This window comes from Callorhinus ursinus, unplaced genomic scaffold, assembly GCF_003265705.2.
Source record: "Callorhinus ursinus isolate GAN/ISIS: 27379988/994484 unplaced genomic scaffold, GSC_fseal_2.0 scaffold25, whole genome shotgun sequence".
Lineage (NCBI taxonomy): Eukaryota > Metazoa > Chordata > Mammalia > Carnivora > Otariidae > Callorhinus > Callorhinus ursinus.
The window spans coordinates 1,553,400-1,567,386 of NW_027397087.1; the positions used below are offsets into that span (position 1 = coordinate 1,553,400).

General features: G+C 43.7%; 1 protein-coding gene across 6 annotated transcripts in view; it reads left to right on the forward strand.

Annotated features, from left to right (window-relative positions):
* The first annotated feature begins 2,414 nt into the window (after positions 1-2,414).
* Positions 2,415-13,987, forward strand: part of FMN1 (formin 1) — a 445,431-nt gene continuing 433,858 nt past the window's right edge. For all 6 annotated transcript variants that reach the window (XR_012373582.1, XR_012373583.1, XR_012373584.1 and 3 more), the window contains exons 1-2: positions 2,415-2,520; positions 3,008-3,129. The gene's annotated coding sequence lies outside the window, so the exon portion shown is untranslated. The remainder of the gene's footprint in view (positions 2,521-3,007; positions 3,130-13,987) is intronic.

The window sequence follows — 13,987 nt, forward strand, 5'->3', positions numbered from 1 at the left end:
GGGGCTGTGAAGACTAGCAATTTTGTTTAGAAAGTGATCTCTTCAAGCCTGATCCAGATTTCGCATCCTCAACTGGCTGTGCTTCATCGAGGTCAGGAAATGGGTTTTGTTGAAATGAATATCCCCAGAATCTAGTACAGCATCCAATATATATGAAGCCCTTAGTAAGTATGTATTAAATGAGGAGCGCATACAACCCTAAATGCTTAGACCACTAACCTGTTAGTGTATACCTCTGTATTGATCTGCAACCTTTAGCTTATTTATATTTTGTCTTTATAGATAGCCTCTTTGAAAAATACTTTTCTTCTTCTCCTCTCTCTTTAAACCACCTCCTACATATTCCTCCCTCCCAACCTTAGAATTAGTACATATTTCCAGGTTTGAATAAAGGTCAGCGTAAGTTTTATGAATCTCTTCAGAGAGCTGTTTTGGGTTATTATCCTCTTTCTTTCTCTCTAGGACTCAGCTCTTATGGCCATATTATTTTGTTGATTTACTTTAAAAGATTCCTACACCAGTTAAAAACTAGTTAAGACTCATGCCCTGGAAAAATTTACTTACTTCCCATCAATATCAAATTACAGCTCCTCTGTATAAGCAAAACTGACTTGCAATTGCTAACACATTGCAGAGGTGATGCTTCACTTTTAGAAGTGCTTTTGAAGCCACAGTTTTAAGTAGTCAGTATTGTCCCTCTAGGATAGTTTTTCAGGTGAGAAACAAACAAACAAAACTTCAAAGAAGAGTTGTGTTATTGCTGCTTGTTCTTCTTTTGGTTGATAACGATGGCCTTTAAACAGAAATACTGACCTAGTGTTGACTCTGTTCCTAATAATGTGACCCTGGGACAACTACTTGACCTCTCTGAGCCTCTGTTTTCTTTTCTTTTTTTTTAGGTTTTATTATTTATTTGACAGAGAGATAGAGAGAGAGCACAAGTAGGCAGAGAGGCAGGCAAAGGGAGAGGGAGAAGCAGGCTCCCCGCTGAGCAGGGAGCCTGATGCGGGGCTCAATCCCAGGACGTTAGGATCATGACCTGAGCGGAAGGCAGCTGCTTAACCCACTGAGCCACCCAGGCGCCCCGAGCCTCTGTTTTCAAATCAATAACGTGGAATTTACACAAGGTAGATATGTGGATTGAATGAGATAATTACATATAAAGTGCCTACCAGTGTTAGGGTAATGTTCTAAGTAGGAATAAATCAGAGTTCTCATCAGCTATTATTTCTAGGAAAAAAAAAAACTGAGGGAAAAAATCACTTTAAAATATCTTCCTATTCTTTTCCTTGCTTATTTATTATTTGAAACCAGAATCTGTTCAGGATAGATTTCTTTTCTTAAGTAATGGATAGACAAAATTTGCACTTAACGGAGCAGATTAAAGGCAATGCCCTTTCTTGCCTACCTACTTGGAACAGATGGAAATGCCACTCAAATCACAGACCAAATCACCGTATCATTAAAACCTCAAATCCTCTTATGAAAGGTTTGGAGGCAGTTCTTCCCAGTAATGATCAGACACTTATTCGGGGGGCAAAATAGTTACCTTGGCATCAAGTGTACACTGACTTAACGTCACAGAAACAGTGGCAACATGACCTTAAACTGTGGTTTTCCAGCAAACAGGTAGCCTTCATTGTGAGGCCCACCCTTTTGACGTCCAGACTCAGTCCTCCTTTCCCCGGATCGCCGAGACCCTATTTCATTTTTTTTTTTTTCCCAAAGTTTCAGCTCGTAACTACAAGTAGTCAAAGTAATTTATCTGCCAGTGAGTCTGGTTAAAGAGTTATTTGGTGGCCACGTGGGGCCGTGGGGGAAACTAACAGAAGGGTTTGGATTTCCATGAGGATTGTTTGAGTTTTCCTCCTTTGCTCCTTTAAGCACTTATTACCGAGAATGGCTAGGCTGGGGGTGCAGAGGCAGGGGGCGCTGAGCCAACCACTGGAGCGGCACAGCCTTGCGGGGTCTCCGAGGCGTGGGAACCTCGAGAACCGTGGGAAGAGACCTGCTCCCTTCCCCCCATCGCTTCGAACCAGTCCAGAGCATGCGCTCAGAGAGGGCTCGGGAGCCGGGGAGCTGGGGGCACGGAGCCGGGGATTGGCTGTTGCCCTGGCTCTCCACCTTTGACCTAGCCTAACGAACGCAGCCTCCAACCCAGCCGCGGGGGCTTGAGTTGCCCAATAACCTCACGGCGCCCTAGCCAGGCCCAGCGGCTCCGCTGCTGATTGGGCGCCGTCCCTTCCCGCTCCTCCTTGCCATCTGCCCGCCCCGGGCGCCGCTGCACGTTTCCATTGGTCATTAGCCCTGCCGATCAGTCCACGGCTCACCTCCCCCAAACAGCCTGCCGGGCCGGCGCGTGCTAGGGAGGCGGGGTCTCGGGGCAGGGGGCGGGGCAGGGGCGGAGAAAGGGTGGGGCCTCGGCGAAGGCTGGCGCAGCGGTGACTTTGGGCTCTGGCTCTGGACTCCAGCGCAGCATCCTCGCTGCAGCCACTACGGCTGGCTGCTGCACTTGGTCAGGTAAAGCGAGCCTTGTCTGTCCCGCTGGCGGTCTGCTCCGCCTCTTCTCCCTCCCGACCACAGGCTGCCTGCTCCTCCTCTCGGGGCGTCAGGGCTCTCGGAAAGAGGCATCAAATCTGTTTTGCCCCGTTACCTTACCTTCTTCCCCTTCGGCGTCCGCTCCTCAAGCTCCCCAAGCAAGCGGTTCCGAAGTGCGTTAATGGGGCTTCCCGGGTCACCCTAACGCTCCTCGCTACAGAACTGTCGTTAACTCTCAGGTCCCAGCGCCCGTGACCTGCCAGTACAGTCTCCTTCCCAGCTTGGCACAGGAAGGGTGGAAGGGCGGGCGGGGAAGGGAGCGACGCAGCGCTTCATTTTGAAGCTGGACGTGTTTAGTTCACAGGGGGAGTACCTTAGTGGGGTTGTTTTGGGAACGGAAGCTGCTTCATGATGGTGATTGGCAATGACTAGAAGGATATCTGTTGCTGCTTTGTGCTTATATTTGTAGGTGACACTCACCATCACCATTTTCTTCTTTCATCAACATCTTCACCAGACCATCACCATCAATATTTCTCTTCCTCCATCAGAGCTCTTCAAGTTCTGCAAAGGCAGACTCTATTCATGCATGTAAGTGCTCTCCCCAAATAACACGCAGTGCCCTTGCCCCCTAAGGCTGGACAGAGCCAAGTCCTCATTTAACGCAAAGCCAAAGAGCTGGGAGTGGGGTGTGAATGGAGGGAGTTTCCTTATCCCTATTTGCAGTTGAGATTGCCACAGAAAACCCTTTCCTTTAATCATTCACACTGCTGTTGGCTGACTAGGGAGAGTTTGACATTGGCAGTCAGTCACACACTCTGATGAGCTGAATGCAGAGTCCAGGACCTGTGATCCAGGCCTGTGCAGTATGGGTGCTTTAGCCACGGAGAGAGGAATGTCCAGACCCAAGCCTTTAAGAGGACTCGGTGAACTAGCTTAGCATCTGACTTTCTTCCACAGTGGCTCCAGCTGTACTAAAGCATGATCCATGTTTGCATATGCATCATGGGCCCTGCCACCTTGCGGGATCCAAGTCCCTGGGAGAGAGAATTATGTTGTGTTGTCTATAGCAGGTAGCATCTTATGAGGGCAGGACTGGGAATCAGCAGCCATTGCTTAGCTGTTCCTAGGGCTTACTACAAGATCACTTGAATTTCAGATTTATTAACCCTTTTTCAGGAGGGGAAAACAGTACAACTGAGAGTTGCATACCAGATTAACTGTCATTGTGGAAGATATTGCTTTAAAAGTGTCTAGAGGTTTCAGGTTTTGGTCAGACATATCTAACCATTAGTCTCCTTTTTCCCAACGGTGGTTATAGCCTAGTAGTAGGACCAATGAATACAGTGCCTTTAGATATACTGCGGGGACAAAGGAGCAGTGGTCTCACTGGAGGGAAACAATGGATAAAAACTGGGAGACAGTATATCAAAATGGTTAAACCCAAAAACTGTCACACGAGTTCAAATCGTGGGTGAACCACTTACTAGCTGAGTGATTTTGGCAAGTCATTTACTCTCTTGCACTTTAGTTTCTTATTTATAAAATGGGGATAGTATTCCCTGCCTCATAGGGGGAAGTTAGAAGGATTAAAGAAAGAATATAGTTAAATGCTTAGTAGTTCCTGGCACATAGTAAGTGGGGAATGAATGGTAATTGTTCTTGATAATACTTGCATCAAAGATAATGAAGGCTAGTGTTCCGTCCCTCAATGTGCATTCCGCCCTCCTGTTGTCTTTCTTCTTCCCTCTTAGGTCTTAAAACTGATGCTCATGGGGGATGGCAGTCTTTAGGTTTCTCATAGGACTTCATCGTGGAGGGGTAGCACGGACTGAAGACACTTGTGTTTGGATAGACATTTCTCTCACCAGGCTGCGCAAATGCTTAGCAAGCTCTTTTCAGATGCCTTAAAAATACACCTTTAGGGAAGGTTTCTGGGCCTCTGGGCCTGTCCTAGGCTGCTCCTTTCTCCTTGGCTGTCCAGTGCTCTGGCTTGGTAAATTGTGCTTTTTTCCAGAATCACTAGTGAATGCACTGGCTTCTGCCCAGGAGAAGCAAAGCTGCTTTTCTTCAAATATCCCTGAGAATTAAAGAAAATCTAACTTGCCAGCATGAAAGAACTTGTGTTTTGCAATATTTTTCTTCTCTAAGAATAATATATTTCTCTTTGCCCATGTAGAAAACAGCAAGCATTATTGATGTGATTCAGTTTTCTCATTTAGAAAGAGAAGAGTCTTATCAGCTCTTTGGGGATACTTTGAAATTTAGAGGATACCGTCAGTTGTATCAATTAGGATCCCATTTGTTGTATGTGATGGAAACCCAGCAGAAAGAGTCATAAGCAAAAATGAACATTTTTGACTAACATAACCAAGTCTTGACCACACTGTGATGTCTTCCTGAGGAAGCTGGTCCTGAGATTGCGAAGCTTTTCTGATTTGGCAGCTTGATTTCTGTTTCTTTGTCTCTATCTCTTTAGGTTCTATCTTTTATATCTGCTCTTTCTGTTTCTTAGCCTTATTATTTCTTATCATAGACCTTGTCCTCTCAGTGTCTTCTTAGGCTCTAGATTCCAAATCCATCTAGCTCCGTAAGCCAACGGTAGCTCCTGTCTCCTCTAGCTCCACAGGGAATTCTAGGGAAGAACGTGATTGATCGGTACTTGGTCACAGGCTTAACCCTGCCTAGAATGAATGTCTTGGCAAAGGGAATGGGGTTCTGTGAGTCCTATTATTGTCTGGGGGTCGATCTCATATTCTAGTCTTCTTTCCTCTCTCCACATAAAATCGGTGGAGTTGTCCCCAAAGGAAGAAGAAGGGAAGCAGCCTGGAGCTTGGTGTGATGATGAGGACTCAGAAATCCTTCTCTCCTACCTCCTATACAGTGACTCAAAGTCCAGTATTATATTAAAGCTTTGGGCTCAGAGCATGTGATCCCAGGCATTAGTGTGTTTTAGATGATTTTGCCTTTAATGGTTTCTTTAATTAAAACTTTACTTGTGTAATTGTGAAAATTCACCAGAGATACTTAATAATATATGGTGATTCCAGTCTTGGTAAATGATGTTTGGGGGTTACTCATACTCTCTTGTTGGGACTTTGTTTTAACAGGAGCCATTATTTGCAGAGGCTCATAGTCTCTGTGTTAAAAATCATCTTTATTCTCAGCAGGTCTCAGCCTGTGTGTTGACAGAGTTACAGCCATTAATCTGATTTGCTTGATCTTGTAGAGATGCTAAACCATGGGAATTGTATCCTCATGGAGTAAATATGAGCTTGCACAAACAGGCTGGCCTTGTGAGGGAACAGGAACATACCTGTGTTTAGCATCTGAGCGGACGTGCTGACAAAGCAGTCATCTGTATGCCCTGTAACATAATAATTACTAAAGTGGGTAGATGGAAAGAAGGCTACAAACCTCCTTACCTTGTCAACATATAAAAGCAAAGCTCTAGGAAATGGGCCATTCCCTCTGACTTAGGTTTCTCAAGTTCTCTGGCTACATGTAAAACATGCCCCCGAATAATGTGCATTTCTGTATTTCTTTAGGCTTTGAAGATAGGATGCCATAGTACACGAATGGGGCTGGGGCGGGGGGGGGTGGCGCAAGGAGTTGGTCTTCCCTTTGGGCCTTACCTCACCTTACCATTACCTTGAAATGACCTCTGTAATTCACCTCGGCAGGAACCAGGCAACTGGGTAGGTTTTTTGATCTTGTTCTTGTTTTGGTTTTTTAAAAGCCCATTCATCTGTTTCCTTACCTTAAGCAAAACTGACCTGTATTGTGTTCCATCTTATTAGGGTTATACCTGTTTCTCCTTTCTGCAGTGTCATAGATCCTTAGTAAAGACCAACATCTTTCAAATTAAACACTTGTCTTACCTTGGTCTTCTGAGTCACAGGCTATTGTGGGGGATATTTTGGAGGAAGGCAGGACTTTCTTTTTTAACAGGAGAAAAACAGAGTTCATTAGCATGTACATCATGCTTACACATGGGAATACCCAGATGTGAGTAGCTCCAAAGGGTAGTGAGAACATGGGCTTAAATACCATCTTAGGCCAAAGGAAGGGAGTTTGGGGCTTCTGGGTGAAGGAGGCAAGTTTTGGGAAGGTGTCCAAGAAAAGTATGGTTAAACAAGAGTTGCTTAGTAAAGTGTGTTATGCAGATTTAAGTCCGTGCCTTCTCATTAATAAGAGTTATTAAGAATGCTCCTCTTCCTGGCATGGGAGAAGGAGATACTTTTTACAAGTGGAAATTTCCTTTATAATGTACATTTCACTTACAAAAGGAAAGCTTGTACACTTTTCTTTTTATAGCTTTTACTGCATCTTCCTGGATCTCAATGGCCATTAGCTCATACTAATACATATGCCAAAGAGACATAGGGGGGTAGCATATTCTGATATCCCTCATTCTGCCCTTTGAAACTTCATTTTTTTTTTCCCAAGAAGTTTTATTTATCAAAAGCCAAGTTGGTATATAGCTCTAGAGAGATTCAGGTTTGCAGGGTAAGAGATCTACAGAGGGAGTTGGGGAGAGAAAGAGAGAGAGAGAGAGAGAAGGAACAAGGATGAGAAAGCAGAAGAATGGCCCCATCTCATTAAATCAGTGTCTTGGTCCTGGGAATCAGCCAGTCTAGTTAAACAGTTATTTCAGGGGACGGTGGTATAGGTGGGAGGAAGGCACCTTGCTCAGCAATCTCTATGGCCTCTATATGGTGTAAGCAATCAGGCATTTAGTAGCGGGCATGTCTATGGAGATAAAACCCATTTCTAATGGTTAGGACAAACTCTACACCCAGTTTTTGAGTCCAGAGAACAGTTGGTTGGTAAGATTTCTAAATGTTGGGCTTACAGCACCCTTACATGGCGGCGTTAGGACAGACGATGGCAGTCTGATGAATTTCCTGGGTTGCAATTTGCATGTCCCTGGTGATGGCATTGGGTGTTATGGTGAACCTTCTGAGTGGCCTTATACAGCAACAAAGGTTAGATAGGCAAGCCTTTCATATTCATGTTGGTCCATGGGATCTGGGCATTCAGGGACAAGTAGCAGATGCCTCCAGAAGGCAGAGTGCGAGGGTAGATGAGGCTAAAGGGTAGGGCAGGAAGCACCACTGTGGCTACCGGGCAGGTGCCAGTGCTAACATGCCAGGAGGAGTGCTCCAGAGCATGTTTCTATGAAAGAAGCAGCAGAGGCTGGGAGATGACCTGAGGACCAATATTTAGTAAGCCACCCAACACAGCAGTATGCGACTGCTCTTCTTAGGTATGCTTGCCCTCTTTTCGCCCCGATGTCCACACTCATGCAGGCTCAGAGGCTTTCTGCAGTGATTTCCCCTGTGAAACATGGAAGGAAAAATACAGATGTTTCGGGGTGGGGGGGCGGCAGCAGGGAACCTGTCCACTTATGAAGAGAAACTCCCTCTGGTGATCCACTCCCCGTGGTAATTTGGGGAAATCATAAAGCTTCCCAAACCTTGACATTTGCACAAATGAAGTTCCAATGAAATTCTCTGGAAGAATGGCGTCATCTGTGGCTGAGAGCAGACCCTTCTGAGCAGCACATAGCTGATCCCCGTGCTGTCCCATGCTCCCCAAGTGCTCTTTCCAGTGTCTCAGTTTCTTCCAGTATTACAGAGCAGCTTTTCTGCTCTTTGATGTTGTAAAGATAGTTGAGCTAGGATGGGGAATGACAGTTGTTGTCACAGCACTTAATGATCTTTCTCCTGTGTGAGATTGCACTGGGCAAATATTGTTATGTTAACTATGTTCAGTCCCCAGGAGGCAGTGACTAAAATCTCCATTGCTGTTTCCGAAGGGTGCCTTGCTGCTTTGATCTGTTCACTGATTAAAAGCCCATCCCTGGGGTCTTAGCCCTGTGAGTACTAATAAAGCCTATTTCTCACCATGATGCCAAGGAGTCCAGTTGTTGGTGTTCTACTTAGAGAAAAATGTCCTCAAAGTCTATTCGAAGGGCAGGCAGCAAGTATATTTCCTCTCCTGTGCTTAATGCAGGAGATTTCAGCTCCCTCCCTTGGTTACCTAATCCGTCAGTAGGTACCTCTGTGCAGTGGGTAAGTGGTATTTTATCTTTCATATAGATGAGCAATTCAGGGCTCAGAGAGGTTAATATGTCTGCTTAAAGGTATGGCTCTAAATGGAATCTGGGTAGTATTTATTTTACCTGTTGGTTTGCGTTCCACCTTCTGTCTGCCCTAGTAAGCCACAGAGAACGTTCCTGGCTTTGAAATTTGTTAAACTTTCAAAGCAGTATAAACCATAAATATAGCGCAGTATTCTGGGTATGGATTTAGTGAAAAGCAAGAGTTGCTTTTTTTAGGCATTAACATGATTACTCTTTCTCTTTTTAGATAAAGACAGCCACTTTAGAAAATTTTCTAGGCCTAGCTCATATTTGGAAAGCTTTGCAAATAATTTTTTAAAAGCCCACAGGTCTGCAGAAAATGGAATTCATCTACAGAATTGGCATCTGTCCTGTTCCCATTTACCAATGTCCTCATCCCCTTTTATCTCTGTCTCTGCCGTGGCACCCTCTACTTTCTACCTACAGGAGCCCAACTGCCTTCTCTCTGACTCACCTAATCCCCATTGAAATAAATATGAATAGAACATACCACCCGTAATAGGGGGCATTGTCCTTACGTTGGAGTCACTTTCTGATTTGTTTTAAGCTGGTCCTGATTCCTTTGAAGCTCTGAAAATATAGGTCAATTTTAGTTTTTGTGATTATTTGAAGAACTGAAAGTCCCCGATAACCCTAGTGTCATAAGGGAAACCGTGGTAGATTGGGGGAAAAAAAACAACAACAAACACCTTACAGTTTTCTCAAGCATTACCTTATTTCTTACTCCATAGTTCTTATACCCAAATTATTCTCTAGGTAGGTGACAAAAAATATATATTTTTTGTTGTATTTTTTTTAGTTGTACAGTGGAGAAAACTGAAATGGGGAGATAAGAAAGTGACTCGCCCAAGGTCACTCATGGTCAGTGGCACAGCCAAGAATAGATCCAGGTCACCCGACTCCCTGGGCTTGGTTTATGACATCATTCAACTTCTCTTCAGGATGTAACAGCCCTGCCAGCTACAAAAATGGAAGGACAGGACACCACTCTCTCAGACTTAGGTTTTTGGGACTTGGCCTTTTAAAATTTTTTTTTCCACTTTTGGTTAAAACGATTAATAGCTGCCACATTGCTCCCTATTAGCTAGATTTAAGACCTTAACTAAAGCAGAATTTGTTAAGAAGAAGAACAAAATTCTGTACCTGTGGCCAACAGTACTGTCTCGTACACTTAATTTGTTAAGAGGGTAGACCTCATGCGAAGTGTTCTTACTAAAATAAGTAATTTTAAACAGATAAACACTATTTTGATATCATAATCACAAATTGGGCAAGTGACACAGTGAGGGGGAGAGGTGGCGGAAGGCACCAAAGTGGTTGCACAGGGGTCTTGTGCTCAAACAACATCCAACAAGGACAGAACGCACAGGAGAGGGGAGAAGGGGCATATGGCCTAAGACTGCACTTAGAGAGGGGTATGGCTTGGGCCCAGGGGAATCACATCAGGAAAACTAAGGTCATAAATAAGAGGACTAGAAAAAAATTAAGCCGATTTTTATAAAAGAGGGCTTTTAATCTTACAAGCAGAGTACGATGCACAAATGCTGCTTACTTGAAAAGGATGAGGTCAGATTCAGAGAGAGAGAGGGGAAGCAGAGCTCCTTCGTTCTTATTTTGCTCCTGTCTTTTCTCTGCAAGCGTAGTTGGTGAGAATCTCCGTCTATGAACACAGGTATATAAAACGTATCTCCTCTCTGAACTCTTTGTCAAATTACATTCATTTTTGTTTCAAGCCTCTTCCTTCTGGAAAAGTAGAAGACCTACCCTCAGTCCTGCTTAGGGTCACAGCATCCCCCAGAGGTGTATCAGGCTCCAGGGCGCTGGCACAGTGTGGCAGCCCTGGCAGAGGGGACCCTCTGGTCATTGAGGCATCTGATCACACAAGTCACACTATAGTGCTGTATTTCTGCTCATGTAACTTGCTCAGCTGCAGGTGCCCAGGTCATCCTCAGGCCACAAAAATCTTTTGGTGACATTTCCTATGGTTCCTTCTGCCTAGATGTCCCACACACAGCTCTGGGGGTGGGGGGGGATTGTGGCTTCCCTGGGGACAAAGTCAGGAAACAAGGCTGGCTCCTCCCTCCTCCTGGGCTCATAAGCCTCCCTCCCTCCTTTTCCCACAGCCGGAGGGAGATAATTCTCCATGTTGCTTCAAGGCTCTTCATGTCCACATATTTCATTCCTTTTTATTACCTCCTTCGAGAGATTCCCTATGTTCTTCTAAGTGTTTGGGATTTTGGAAAACAAAATCTAGAAATATTCTGAGGCTATTTTTCTTTTTCCCCTTGCCTTTGACCTCTCTTGATGCAGTGAACACCAATTCTGATATCTGTCTGATTGGGGGGTCAAGCAAGAGGGGAAAACACAAGGAGAAAGAAAAAGAAACAGATTAATTACCTTTGAACTACTTTTTTAGGAGTACAGTGATTTTGGATATCTGTCTTTTCGCATCCATTTTCCTTTCTCTGAAAATGACCCAGTACGTAAGTATGGGCTTCATATACATAAGACCATGTCCCTGATCAGGGTTACTTAAAGCAGGGATAGAAATCTGACCCAAGTTGGGCCAGTCGGATTCCCTTCCCCAAGAATGAGAGTTTAAGGACTGAAGGATGGCAGTGACAAGAGTCAGTGGAGTTATGTGGCAATTAGGGAAGTGCTCCAGGGGGGTGGCCTTTGTGCCCTGTCCCGGAGGCCATTGGAAGGCTCTGCCTCCTGCTCTTGGCTTTTCTACCCTTACTCTGATTTCATGAAATCAGAAATCCATGAATTTCATGAAACTGGAGATGCCTCTATTTTTGTAAAAGTAGTCCAAATCAGTTTCAGTTGCTTGCAACCAAAAGTAATTCAAGAATAGTCTTCACACCTGCAAAGGCAGAAAAACATGGTGAAGAGGAAACTGACACTCAAGATAGGTGAAGAGATAGTAAGATAGAATCTAACCATTTAAGAGGTGTTCATCTAAGGATTTAAAGTGACCATTGCAACAATTACATTCGCGATCCTGGAACAACTTTTGACATTTTTTTGAGGAACTTTTTTTTTTTTTAAGATTTTATTTATTTGACAGAGAGAGACGCAGCGAGAGAGGGAACACAAGCAGGGGGAGTGGGAGTGGGGGAAGCAGGCTTCCCACGGAGCAGGGAGCCCGATGCGGGGCTCCATCCCAGGACCCTGGGATCATGACCTGAGCCAAAGGCAGACACTTAATGACTGAGCCACCCAGGCGCCCCGAGGAACCTTTTTTTTTTTTTTTTTTTTAACTGTGGGCACTGCTTTGTAGTCAAGTGTCGACACACTTATGAACAGTCAGATGATGCGCAGGGTTTTTGAGAATGGAAGTGCTTCCATCTGAGGGCTTGCTGAAAAGGCGGGGTGGGGGCTTAGGATGAGATGTCTCAGGTGTTTAAATGTCCCCCTTGGACAGGAGGGGAGTGGGGTTTACAAGCTCTGCAAGTAAGGACAAGCACCAGTGGGAAGGTATCAATGGAAATGGATTTTGGCTGGGATCAAGGGATTTTTTTTTATTATTATTTTTTTACATTTAGAGTTGTCTGAAAGCCATGAGGTTTCCTTGTGGTCTAGAGAACAGTTTGCCACTTAAGAGTTTGAGGTGAGCCTGGATGGTCATTCACAAAGGTTCTAGTGAAAGAGAAAATCCACAATTGGGATGGAATGGATAATTTCAAACTTTTCTTTAAATCTAAGATCCTAGCATTTTCCCTATGAATTTGTCCACTCCTAGACTAGAAAACTGCCAACCCCCATCTTGACAGAATGCAATAAAAGTTTAAGCACTTCACAAATATTATTTTATAACATTTTTCTTCCTTTATATGAAAAAAACCACACACATAGGCTATAACTTATCATTGAGAGAAGACATTTTCACAAAGAGAAACAAAAATTTATTTTCTATTCTCTAAATTGTTATTGACAGTGATTAAACGTTTCACATCCAGGTGGTTCACTGAATTGAAAAAAAGCTTTCTGTAATATTAACATAGGCATGTAAAACCCAGGAAATGCTGAATTCTACTGTTTAAATTTCAAGGCTACATGAAACTAAATAGATTTCTTGAGTTACTTTATGGAGGAAATCAGAATCCCACTCTTTCCCCAAACCTTTATAAAGGAATAAGATGTTACCTTGTTACCTCCTGTGAGACCTAAACAGGTAGCTCAGATGTTTTGTTCACCACTCCCCAAGACATCTCACATCAGCTTATCCCTTTTATAACTATGTAATCATTTGTGTATTTTATTTTATTTTATTTTATTTTTAAAGATTTTATTTATTTATTTATTTGACAGAGAGAGACACAGCGAGAGAGGGAACACAAGCAGGGGGAGTGAGAGAGGGAGAAGCAGGCTTCCTGCCGAGCAGGGAGCCCGATGCGGGGCTTGATCCCAGGAACCTGGGATCATGACCTGAGCTGAAGGCAGCCGCCTAACGACTGAGCCGCCCAGGCGTCCCACCATTTGTGTATTTTAGATCATAATTCTTAATTCGAGGGTAAGAACTGGATTATTCTAGTTTGTCATTTATCGCAGCAAGTAGATATTGACATTCAATAATCATGTCTTAAACAAGAATGGGCAAGGAAAGCCACTTAGTTTGAAATCCTGGTCTTAAAGACTCCATCAGACGTAGTCCAACATGACCATTTTCATAATCGCTTTCATAATCTCTTTCTTCTTGTAAAAACTTTAAAAAATGCAAGCGTACATGTAACCATTCATTAGGTCTCTGTTATACTTTTATCAAGAGCACTCAAAAGAATCCAGTCTTTTCTGCTTTGCAAATTGAGTTCTCAAGTCCTGTTAAAGACACCATCAGCAGTATAAGTAAAAAACATATTTTCTGTCTGTTTTGGAGTCTAACTTAAAAAGAAGGAAACATAATTGTGAATGTAGAGTCTGAGGTAAAGCCATTTTAAAAATCATTTTTGGAAATGTGAAAAAGGTACAAAGAAGGAAATAGCAATGATCCATATTCCCATCATGTTTTGCGTTCTATATTCCCTCTACTTTTGGAAAACACACTTTAAAAAAATCACATATGTTGGGGTGCCTGGGTGGCTCAGTTGGTTTAGTGTCTGCCTTTGGCTCAGGTCATGGTCCTGGGGTCCTGGGATCGAGTTTCGCATTGGGCTCCCTACTCAGCGGCGAGTCTGCTTCTCTCTCTCCCTCTGTGTTCTCTCTCTCTCAAATAAATAAATAAATAATCTTTGAAAAAAAAATCACATATGTTGATTGTCAATAATTCAAATAAGGCAAAAAATTACAAAGATGAGAATT